The following is an 11,381-nucleotide window of genomic DNA, read 5'->3' on the forward strand; positions in this document are numbered from 1 at the left end:
TGAGATGGTGCGAGGTCTGGTCCCTGCCACACCAGGTGCCTGCTGTTTCACCAGGTGCCCTGGGTTTCCGGGTCTGAGGAGGCAGAGTGGGCAACCCATGGTGGTACGGGCAGGGGAGGTGGGCTCCAGTGTGCGCCTGTGTGTCCAGTGAAGGAAACCAGGCTCCGTTCTAAGCATCAATCCTGATACTGTTTGTCGTGGGTTAAATGGTGACCCCACCCCAATCTCCCAGATGTCCCCCAGAAACTGTGAATGTCACTGTTTGGAAAAAACGTCTTTGCAGATGTAAATAAGTAAAGGATCTTGAGACGGTATCAACCGGGATTAGGGAGGGTCCAAAGTCCAATGACAGGTGTCCTTGGAGAAGGTGAAGGAGAGGGAGGCCGCAGAAGAGAAGGCCGTATGGGGATGGAGACAGAGACTGGAGGGATGCAGCCACCAGCCAAGGAATGCTGGGGGCCACTGGAAGCTGGAAGACACGAGGAAGGATCCCGCTGAGAGGCTTTGGTGGGAGCATGGCCCTGCTGATGCCTTGATTTCAGACTTCCATTTTCCAGAACCTTGAGGGAATGCATTTCTGTTGTTGTCAGCCACTGAGTTTGTGCGAATTTGTTACAACTGCTGCAGGAAAAAAACTGCCACGTGACTCTTGGAGCCTCAGTTTCGTCTTCTGGCATGTAGGGTTCGAGTTGTGCCTTCCACTCCAGCCAGGTGTAGGGCACGGTTCAGCGATGTCTATAAAGCACCTGCAATAGCCTGTGATTGGCAGCTGGGATGCTTACAAGATGTGACTGTGGCTGTGGGTGAGGCCCTGGAAAACAGGGTTGCTGGGCATAGGATGCATTGACTGAGACTGTGCTTGGAAAAGGCTTTTGCGAACTGTGAAGCGAAGGACTGCTCTTTATGTTGATTGGGCTGTGAACCCGGGAGCCCCCAGCTGCCCCGAAAGAGCCCCTCCAGCCCATCATCCGCTTTCCACTTTGCCATTTTTCCTAATTTCACTTCTACCGATGCTCATATTGATTCGGTACTTTTCATGAAACCAACTCATTCTTTCAGCTTAAATGAGCATATTTAAAAAGGACACTTTATACTGCTAGAGTAAATGAAAAGCACGTTCCACTTGCCCTGAAAAGACGGTGACCTTAAACAAAAGTGCAACGAAAACAAAGCAGAGTGGTCTGTGAAAGTCCAGCCAGGCGCTGCCGTCTGCTGAGGGCTCTCAGCCTGAGGTCTGCTTGGTTTTTGTTAAAAAGGGAGTTAGCAAAAGGGGAGGCGTTAAAGACACATCAGCACCAAACTGAGGTTTTCTTCTTGTTAGTAGTCAGGAAATTGATCAGAAAGGAAACAATGATTTCATTTACAAAATTCTTTTTTTTTTTGAGACAGGGTCTTGCTCTGTCACTCAGGCTGGAGTGCAGTGGTGTGATCATGGCTCACTGCAGCCACAAACTCCTGGGTTCAAGCCATCCTCCTGCCTCAGCCTCCCAAGTTGCTGGCACTACAGGCACACACCACCATACCTGACTAATTTTTAAACTTATTGTAGAGATAGGGTCTCGCTATGTTGCCCAGGCTGGTCTTGAACTCCTGGGCTCAAGCGATCCAACTGCCTCAGCATCCCAGAGTGCTGAGATATCAGGCATGATCCACCATACCGGGGCATTCATTATGTAATTGTTAATGCTGAGTCCATGTATCCCCCTAAATTAATCTCTCAGGGCACACAGCCCATGCTCTGGGAAATAATGCTCTGGCCAAGCATTCTTCCCCCACCCCTCCCCCATCCATACTCCTGGAAAACTGGTCTGGAGAGGGGGTTGGATAGACTCATCCAAGGCCATAAAGTGAGTTGATAGCACAACCACAACTAGAATTCAGATCTTTTCATTCCCAGCCCATTGCCCTTTCCACCGTACTAGACTCCCTTGCTGCTTTTTAAAAGAGGCCTTCAGTAATACATTGCTTTTTCCATGTGAGTGAGACTAGTGGTGGGGTGTTAGGCACTGTGTGGCAGACACATCACTCCTCATGTGCTACAGTCTCAGAACAGTATCAGCCCCAGTGATCACCCTTCAGAGGTGAGGACAAGTGGTTTTAAGGCAAAGCTCTGTGCCTTCTGCTCTTGGAACCTTAGTTGTTTTAGCTGTCAAATGGGCACAAACAGCCCATCCTTGAAGGAGTATTGGGAGGCTTGGCAGTGATGAACAGGTAGCACCCACCTGGGGCACTTGACGCAGGCCTGGGTGGGGTGCCCTCCATCGGCAAGTCCCGCAGAGCTCAAGGCCAACTCTGGTGGGCAGGGGCCAGGGCTTGAGACTGGGCAACCTGTGTCAGCTATCATGGTGAGCAGTTGCTTTTGTGGATTTTCACATTTTTGAAGTTGGCACAGGAATAGGAAACCCATACCTGTCCAGGTGGGCAGTGATTGAGCCAAAAATGTCTCTGGTGGGTTTTTGTGGCTGCAGAAGAATGAGCACTGAGCAGGGTTCGAAGGTAGCATTCTAGGGTTTTAGCTCTGCTCCAGACATGCTGGGCACTTGGCCTCATCATTTCTTCTCTTGGACCTTGCTTTGCTCATCTGTAAAGTGGGGTGACACGTCATCAGACATTCCAGTTCTCACGTACTCACTCATTCAGACCACACTGCTTGAGCCCCTCCTTTGTGCAGAGCAGGGCGCTGGAACACAGATGGAGAATGATAACTCTACAACAAACTCATTACATTAGGCGACATGAGTGGGGAATGTCGGGAGGTCGGGCCAGGTGTGATGGCCCATGCCTGTCATCTCAGCACTTTGGGAGGCTGAGGTGGGTGGATCACTTGACGTCAGGTGTTAGAGACCAGCCTGGCCCTGGCCAGCACGGTGAAACCTCGTCTCTACTAAAAATACAAAAATTAGCCAGGCGTGCTGGAGGGTGCCTGTAATTCCAGCTACTCAGGAGGCTGAGGTAGGAGAATTGCTTGAACCTGGAAGGCAGAGGTTGCAGTGAACTGAGATTGTGCCACTGCACTGCAGCCTGGGCAACAGAGCAAGACCCTGTCTAAAAAAAAAAAAAAAAAAAAAAGAAGAAGAAAAGAGAAATGTCAGGAGCTCCAATGCAGATGATCCTAGCGAGCTGACCTGGGCTTGCTGCTGGGATAGTACAGGAGCGTGGAGAAGCCTAAGAAAGCCTGGGTCTGAAATCTGGGAATCCCAGGCAGGTCCGGAGGACAGTGCCAATCAGATGCCAAGCCAGGGACTGGTTATAAATTCCCCTACATGGGGAGGGGGAAGAGACAAATGATTTTGGATGGCTGGGAGTGAATGCTGATAATTCTCCAGGCTGCTCCCCACAAACCGCTCTTGAGTTTTTACCCTTTCTTAGGAACAATAACCATTCTCTCAACTTTCAGTGCAATGGGAATAACCCTGTCTCATGTTACTATGTGGAACACAGTGGGCTGGCGAGGTACCAGGGGCTTACAGATGGGACCTCAGCCCCTTCTCTAACCAGATTCCCACCCCAAGGCCCACCAGGGTGCCATCCTGGCTGCTGCACGGGACCCTCTTGGGTGGTGCACAGGGATGTGGCATTCAATCACAGAGACTTTCCAAGGGACATCATTCCTCTTGAAATTCTTTTTCAGACCCTCTGTCTACACTGGGGAGAAAGTCTCAGCTTGGTGCTGATGTGTCTTTAATGCCTCGCTAGCCCCATGGACCTTCCTTTACAACAAAAAGAGAGAAGGCAGGCCTCGGGCTCAAAGTGCCAGGAAAAAAGCAGTAATGGTTGTCTGAGATTTAGTGACTTTTTTATTTTTTATTTTTGAGACAGGGTCTCACTTTGTCACCCAGGACTGGAGTGCAGTGACGCAAACACAGCTCACTGCAGCCTCGACCTCTCGGGCTAAAGCGATCCTCCTGTTTCAGCCATTCAAGTAGCTGGGACTACAGGCATATGACACCAGGCCTGGCTAATTTTTGTATTTTTTGTAGAGGCAGAATTTTGCCATATTGCCCAGGCTGGTCTCGAACTCCTGAACTCAAGCGATCTGCCCGCCTCGGCCTCCCAAAGTGCAGGGATTACAGGCGTGAACCACCATGCCTGGCCTAATGACATCTTTTGTTTGCATTGTGTTTGTTTTAATGTCCTTTTCAGTGATTGTTATATGGCTTTTCCAGTTTTCCATAATGACGATCTAAAGCTTCCTTGCAAAATAAGTTTATTTAAGAGAATCAGTTTGAAGGAAACATAATGTCCAGAAACAGTTTGTTCAGGGGCCACATAGATAGAACAGGACTCAGGAAGGAGAGACTGGAGCTTGGCAACTGCCATCCTGCGGGGGTGGGAGCCGCTGCAGGTCTCGAGCAGGGGAGGGACCACCCGTGGCTGTCTCCCTGGTGATGCTGGGTTCCCAGAATCAGGCCCAGGCCTGTCTTGAGTCCATGAGGCCCCAGGCCCTGAACTTCCATGGTGATGGAGAAATATAGAGAGACAATAAGGCAGTGAACCGTGGCAGAGGGTTTATGAGGCGGCCGTGCTCGAATGGTCAAAAGTTAGGGAAAATGTATTTATTACAACACTTTTCATGGGCAAGTTATCATTTTGTCAAACTTTATTAGAGGGACTAATTAATGGGTTGTAAAAAGTACTAGTGCGTGGCCAGAGAAAGAGCTGGTCCCGGGGACATTGGCAGCCCCAGGATTTATGACCCCACTGTTCCCCATTTATTAATGTGGAGAAGGTGCGTGGAGTGGGTTATATATGGGCTGGTGCAGAGCCGCCCTCCCTCCCAGGAGGCTGGTGGGCCTGTGAGAGGGTGAAGGCAGGGGTCCTCTAGCTGCTGCCTTCTAGGGAAAGGCAGGTAGAGAGAGGCAGGAGGCCTGGGCTAGGAGGGAGACATCTGGCTGTGTGACCTTGGGTGACATTTTCCTTTCAACCTCAGTGTCCTCATCTCTGCACCTCAGGGCAGATGTGAGGAGCTAAGAATGTCTTCAGTGGGAACATACGATATAAACTGTGAAGTGCTCTGCACTACATAAATTATAAAGTGCTCGGTGGCTGAAGGATGGTGTGGTTCTATGGTGTTATATTAGGCAGACACCATGAATGGCACTGAGGGAGCCCTAGTGTATGGCAGGAACTGTGCAAATGCTTCTCTTGCTTTATTAACCCTAATGCATGCTCCTCCTCCAGACCCTGCCTTCTTATCTGTAAGCATTCAGCTCAGGTGCCTCTTCCTCCAGGGAGCCCTCCTGACTGCCCCCACATGAGGCACAGTGCTCCGTTCGTTTCCTTTGCAGCTCCATGCAATCTTGACTTATTTAGCGACTGGTTCACTTTGCTGTGTATTGTGTTTCCTCCACGTGATAACAGAACAGAGACTGTGTTCACCTTGTCCCCTGCTCTCTTCCCAGTGCCTAACACAGTAGGGGCTCAATGCATGTCTGCTAAGTAGATGAGGGAAGGCCTGTGGGCATAAAGACTGGGAGGCAGGATCATGTGGGACGCATGCATGGAAGTGAAAGAAAGCCACTCGTTGGGTGGCGAGTAGAGCAGGCACTCAATAAATGCAGTCGCCAGGTGGGAGGGTGGATCTGGGCCCATTCCTGACCCTCTCCACACAGCAAGGGGATCAGCTGGGGCTCGATCTTCTGGCACAAGCCCCCTCTGTCCGGGCTGTGAGTTATGGGGCTGGCTGAGCTAGGCTCCCAACCCTCTGACCCTCAGTGGAGACAACATCCCAGAGCTTTGGGTGAGAACCTGTATCGTTATCTGCTGTTTCTCAAAGGCCCACTCAGCTATACACCTGAATAAAGAGTGTGGATGTTGGGGTGGGGAGGGTGTGCCCAGGCTGAAAACACCCACAGCAGAAACTGACGAAGATCAGGAAGTGGAGAAGACTGTAATGTCCTAGGGACATGGGTTCAAATCCTGGCTCCCCCACTTAGCAGCTGTGAGACCTTGGGCACGTCATTCAACACTCAGCCTCATTTTTCCCATCTGTACAGTGGGGATGCTAAGGGTGCACCCCTCACCAGGCTGGTGTGGGGATTTGAGATGACGTCTGGGAAGCTCCTGGCACCAGGAGGTCCTTGGGAACTGGGAGAGCCTCACCCTGCTCTGTCTGAGTCCTGCTAGGGCCGAGGGCAGGAGGCAGGCGCCTCCGTGACTCAGGCTCAGCTTTCACCTGTGCTGAGCCTCGTGACTTCTGTGTGGACAGCTGGCCCCTGGCTGGGAAATGAGTTCTCCTTTTGGTCTCTTGACCGGTGTGGTATGAGGTCAGTGAGTGTTAACCTGGCAGGGACTGCTCCCTCTGCAGGGTCAGGTGGAGGACAGGAGACGAAGGTGGTTTTGAGCCACAAGAAGTGAATGACCCATAGTCTGCACCTCTGCAGCAGCGGACTGATGCACACTGGTCATCATCCTCGCTCCCCCCAGGTCGGGGCTGGCACTGTTCTGCCCACCCCTGGGACTGCTATGAGGGGCAGCTTCTGTGTGGAGCTTCACAGGCCTTGCTTATTCCCTCCTCCCCACAATGCTAGGAGGTTGGCATGATAATCCCATTATCCACTTGAGGAAACTGAGGCTCCGAAGCTTATGTTACATAACTCCATAGGACCATCTGGTACCAGGAACTGGCCAAATGTGAAGGTGTAAAACACAAAGTTCACACCCTCAAGAACCTTCTAGTCCAGTGGGGGAGATGGACTCAGAATGTCAGATTAAGGTGAGAGACAGACTCAGGACCAGAGGAGCTTCCTGGAGGAAGGACATTTTAGCTGGGTATTGCGCATGAATTTACCCTGCACAGAAAGAGGAACCAGCATGTGCACAGGTGCAGAGGCTGAAAAGGGACTGCTGGCTAGTCTGATGGGGCTAGAATAAAGAGGGGAAGTTGGGATATGGAAGGATGTGAGTCAGACAAAGTCAGTAGGTACAAGTCCATGAAAAGCCCTGGAGGGCAGGCCAAGGAGTTTGGCCGAGAGGAGAAATCTGATGGAAAAGACTGCCTGCTATAGCTACACCACTGACTCGTTTGTCAATAAGATGCTTCCAGAATGAGTGCACTGGTCTTCACTATTTATGACAGCTCCACCTCTTCCCCAGCTCTGTGGGCAGATCTTCTAACTCTTGGTGAGAAGGTGGCCTGGTAGCAACTCACTGAGTCTGGGGGTGCAGATGGAGGAAGAACAGGAATCCCCATGATTCCAAAGTCAGTGGACATCAACAGATGGCTAGAAACCCTTCCCTGGGAGGCTGCTAATTTTTTTTTTTTCTTTGAGACGGAGTCTTGCTCTGTCTCGCAGGCTGGAGTGCAGTGGCGCGATCTCAGCTCACTGCAAGCTCCGCCTCCCGGGTTCACGCCATTCTCCTGCCTCAGCCTCCGGAGTAGCTGGGACTACAGGTGCCCGCCACCACGCCCGGCTAATTTTTTGTATTTTCAGTAGAGACGGGGTTTCACCGTGTTAGCCAGGATGGTCTCGATCTCCTGACCTCGTGATCTGCCTGCCTCGGCCTCCCAAAGTGCTTAGATTACAGGCACGAGCCACCGCGCCCAGCCTTTTTATTTTTTTAAACAGAGTCTTGTACTGTCACCCAGGCTGGAGTACAGTGGCACAATCACAGCTCACTGCAGCCTCAAACTCCTGAACTCAAGAGATCCTCCCATCTCAGCCTCCTGAGTAGCTAGGACTACTAGATACACACCACCACACCTGGCTATTTTTTATTTTTATTTTTGTAGAGATAGGGTCTTGCTGTGTTGCTCAGGCCAGTCTTGAAGTCCTAGCTTCAAGCGATCCTCCTGCCTCAGCCTGTAAATTTTGATCACCCACTGCTTGTGGCCAACTGAGCTTCATACCAGCGTGGCATGTACAGAGCAGGTTTGGTTAATAGCAAGGATCACCTCATGAAATAATCTGGAAAGAAGGGAAGTGTAACGCCAAACTGGCCCAAAGAAAGATGACGCATTTACTGGAATGCATGAACTCTCCTTGGGAGTATAAAAGAGAACCAGGACAGGGCAGAACAGGGTGCTTCCACCCAGACAGTGACCAAGGGCTCAGTGTGATGGCTGCAGATCCTTTGTTACACCTTGTTGTGGTTCTTGCTACTATCTCTAAGTTGTTTAACTTTGCTTTTGAGTGATTTAATCCCTTTCAGAGGGCAGCCAAGGATTCTAGTTTTTGAGACTGAGCCAGGAACATTCAAAGGTTGCAAGCAGCTGCCTGTAGAAAGGGGAGGCATGGTTATTAGGGGGAAAAGGCCAGATGCCCATGGATGCCAGACAAGGATACGCCCATTTTGGGCACCTTGGAGGGGCACAAGTTGGGGGAGGCTACTATTGTGCTAGAAATTTTCTCTGGGTGTTCTGTTTTCTGTCTCTTTCTTTCCCTCCCTCCCTCCCTTCCTCTCTTTCCTCCCTTCCTCTCTTTCCTTCCTTCCTTCCTTCCTTCCTTCCTTCCTTCCTTCCTTCCTTCCTTCCTTCCTTCCTTCCTTCTTTCCCTCCCTCCCTCCCTTTTCTTCTTTCTTTCTTTCTTCTCTTTCTTTCTTTCCTTTCTTTCTTTTTTTCTTCTTTTCTTCTTTCTTCTTTCTCTTCTTTCTTTCTTTCTCTTTCTTTTTCTTTCTCTCTCTCTTCCTTCCTTCCTTCTTTCCTTTCTTCTTTTCTTTTCTTCCCTCCCTCCCTTCCCCTCTCCCTTCCCTTCCCTTCCCTCTCTCTCCCCTTCCCTTCCCTCTTTCTCCCTTTCCCTCTCCCTCTCCCTCTTCCTTCCCTTCCCTTTGTTTCTTGACAGGGTCTCACTCTGTCACCCAGGCTGGAGTGCAGTGGCACAATCACAACACACCACAGCCTCGGCCTCCCTGGGCTCAGGTAATTATCTCACCTTAGCCTCTCGAGTAGCTGGGACTACAGGCATGCACCACCACACCTGGCTAATTTTTGTATTTTTTGTACAGGCAGGGTTTCACCGTGTTGCCCAGGCTGGTGTCGAACTTCTCCTGGGTTCAAGTGATCCACCTGTCTCAGCCTCCAAAAGCCTGTTGTCTTTAGAATCAAACCCAACCTTGTCAGCAATCTGCCAGACTCTGAGGGACTGCCCTGCCCACCTCTTTCTCCTCTTCCTGTTCCCCTCCTGTCCATTCTGCTATGCCCCGTCTTCCTCTTCCTCACAAATGAAGGGTCCCTGTCTATTTTGTTTTTTTGCCCAACCCTGGAGGCCTAGGACAGTGCCTGGCACACAGTAGGTGCTCATTAGATGGGTGCAGATTGGATGAGTGACCTTTTGCAGGTGAACACATCTCATTGAATCATGACAGCTGCCCTGTGGGAAGGCTGAGACAGGCCAGTTCCTGCCAAGAAGGGACAGCCGGGAGGGGCATTTGGAACCTGTCTGTTGGTCTTTTCCACCTTGGCTCATGGGACTTGTCTGAAGCTACAGGATGGACTAAGTCTTGGGCCTTCTGTCCCAAATCCAGAACCTGGGGTCCCTGTCTCCATCTCTTTATTCAGAAATTTGCTTCCCAGTAGGATCTTGTGGCCAGGATGGAGAGAGCTCTTTCCAGGTTTTTTGCAGTATTGATGGGTGATAAGACGAGGGTACCCAGTGCTGATGTGGCAGCCTAGGATCTAGGAGTGGGTTGTTGGTAGGGGGGTGTTGTCCCTTGTCCAGCCATCCCAGCTCCTTTGCGTTCTCTCCCCATCTCTTCTTTCCTCCTTCTACAGAAGTCTAGGAATCCTCTTGGCACTTCACTTTGGGCCTCTGAGATCCCAGCTGTGACCAGGTACGATGAGGGCATGGGGTGAGCCTCTGAGCTTCTAAGGCTTAGAGCCAAGGAGGAAAAAGCTGTACATGTCAGCAAGCATTGGGCACCTACTGTATACCAGGCATCGGAGCATGGAGAGAAACAGACAGGATTCCTGCTCCAGATGCAACACTCTGAAGTGTCAGAGATATCCAAAGACATCTGAAGTGTCAACGGAGATGAAAAGGGGGACTCAGGTTGGGCAGTCCTAGAAGGAGAAAAGAAAAGACCCCAGAGAGGTCCTGCTTGGGGCAAGTCTTGAAAGATAAACCATTGTTTTAGAGATAGATAAAAGGAACTCCAGGCAGAATGCATGGCTGAGACAAAGGCATGAAGGTGGAAAACCACCTGATTCCTCTAAGAGTCTTCCCTGAGAGTGTCAGATGAACCAGTGGCAGGGTCAGGCTCTTTCTTTTTTAATTTAACTTTATTTTTTGAGGCAGAGTCTTGCTCTTGTCGCCCACGCTGGAATGCAATGGCATGATCTCAGCTCACTGCAACCTCTGCCTCCTGGGTTCAAGCAATTCTCCTGCCTCAGCTTCCCGAGTAGCTGGGATTACAGGTGTGCACCACCATACCTAGCTAAGTTTTGTATTTCTAGTAGAGACAGGGTTTCACCGTGTTGGCCAGGCTGGTCTTGAACTCCTGATCCACCCACCTCGGCCTCCCAAAGTGCTGGGATTACAGGTGTGAGCCACTGCACCCATCCAGTCATGCTCTTTCTAGGGGCCCTTCAGGAAGACTATCTGCTGAGATCAAGAAACCTTATCTCTACCTGTGGGTGCTGGTTGCCGGAGGGCACATTTAATCCACTTAGGAAAACAAACTCTTCGCCAGTATTCTGGTGCCTCCTTTCTCTGCATGCAAACGGAGGCCACTAATTGCAGTAGAAATTTGGGCTCCATTAAAGCAGCACCAACCCCCCCCACTAATTTGGAAGCCCTGTTGGCAGTATGAGTGCCTGTGCATCTTCCAGAAGATGTTCTGTTTTCTTTAAAGAGCTGAATTATTCAGTCAGCAGCTCAACAAATATTTATCCAGTGTGTTCAGCATGCCAGGCCCTGTGCCAGGGCCTGGAGACACCATCCTGTCCTCGAGGGGCTGCCGTTCCCATTGGGGAGATGCAGAGGTACAGCTGTGCTGGGTGCAGTGTAGAATAAAACCCTTTCTGAAGGGTCTTGGTTTGGGTTGCTCAGAGGCGAGGACTCAAAGGCAAGTGGTTTGTTTGAGAAATGATTCCAGGAAGTGCTTGAAGGGGGGGTGGGGCAGTGAGACAAGGAGAGGGATGCAGCTAATACAGGGAGTGTGGGTCGAGCCAGTTACCATGATGGGCAACTGGAGTTCAAGCCTGTAGGATCTCAGGGAGACCATGTAGAATATACTCCTCAGAGGTGTGTGCCCTGTGACGAGAGGGAGCTGAGGTATTGATACACTATCTTCCCAGAGCCATTAGTTCTTAGCACTTCCAGTGTGCCTTCTGCAGTTCTAGAAATGCAGTCCTGGCCAGGTGTGGTGGCTCACGCCTGTAATCCCAGCACTTTGGGAGGCCAAGGCAGGAGGATTGCCTGAGGTCAGGAGTTTGAGACCAGCCT

The sequence above is a fragment of the Symphalangus syndactylus genome, chromosome 18, assembly GCF_028878055.3.
Source record: "Symphalangus syndactylus isolate Jambi chromosome 18, NHGRI_mSymSyn1-v2.1_pri, whole genome shotgun sequence".
Taxonomy (NCBI): domain Eukaryota; kingdom Metazoa; phylum Chordata; class Mammalia; order Primates; family Hylobatidae; genus Symphalangus; species Symphalangus syndactylus.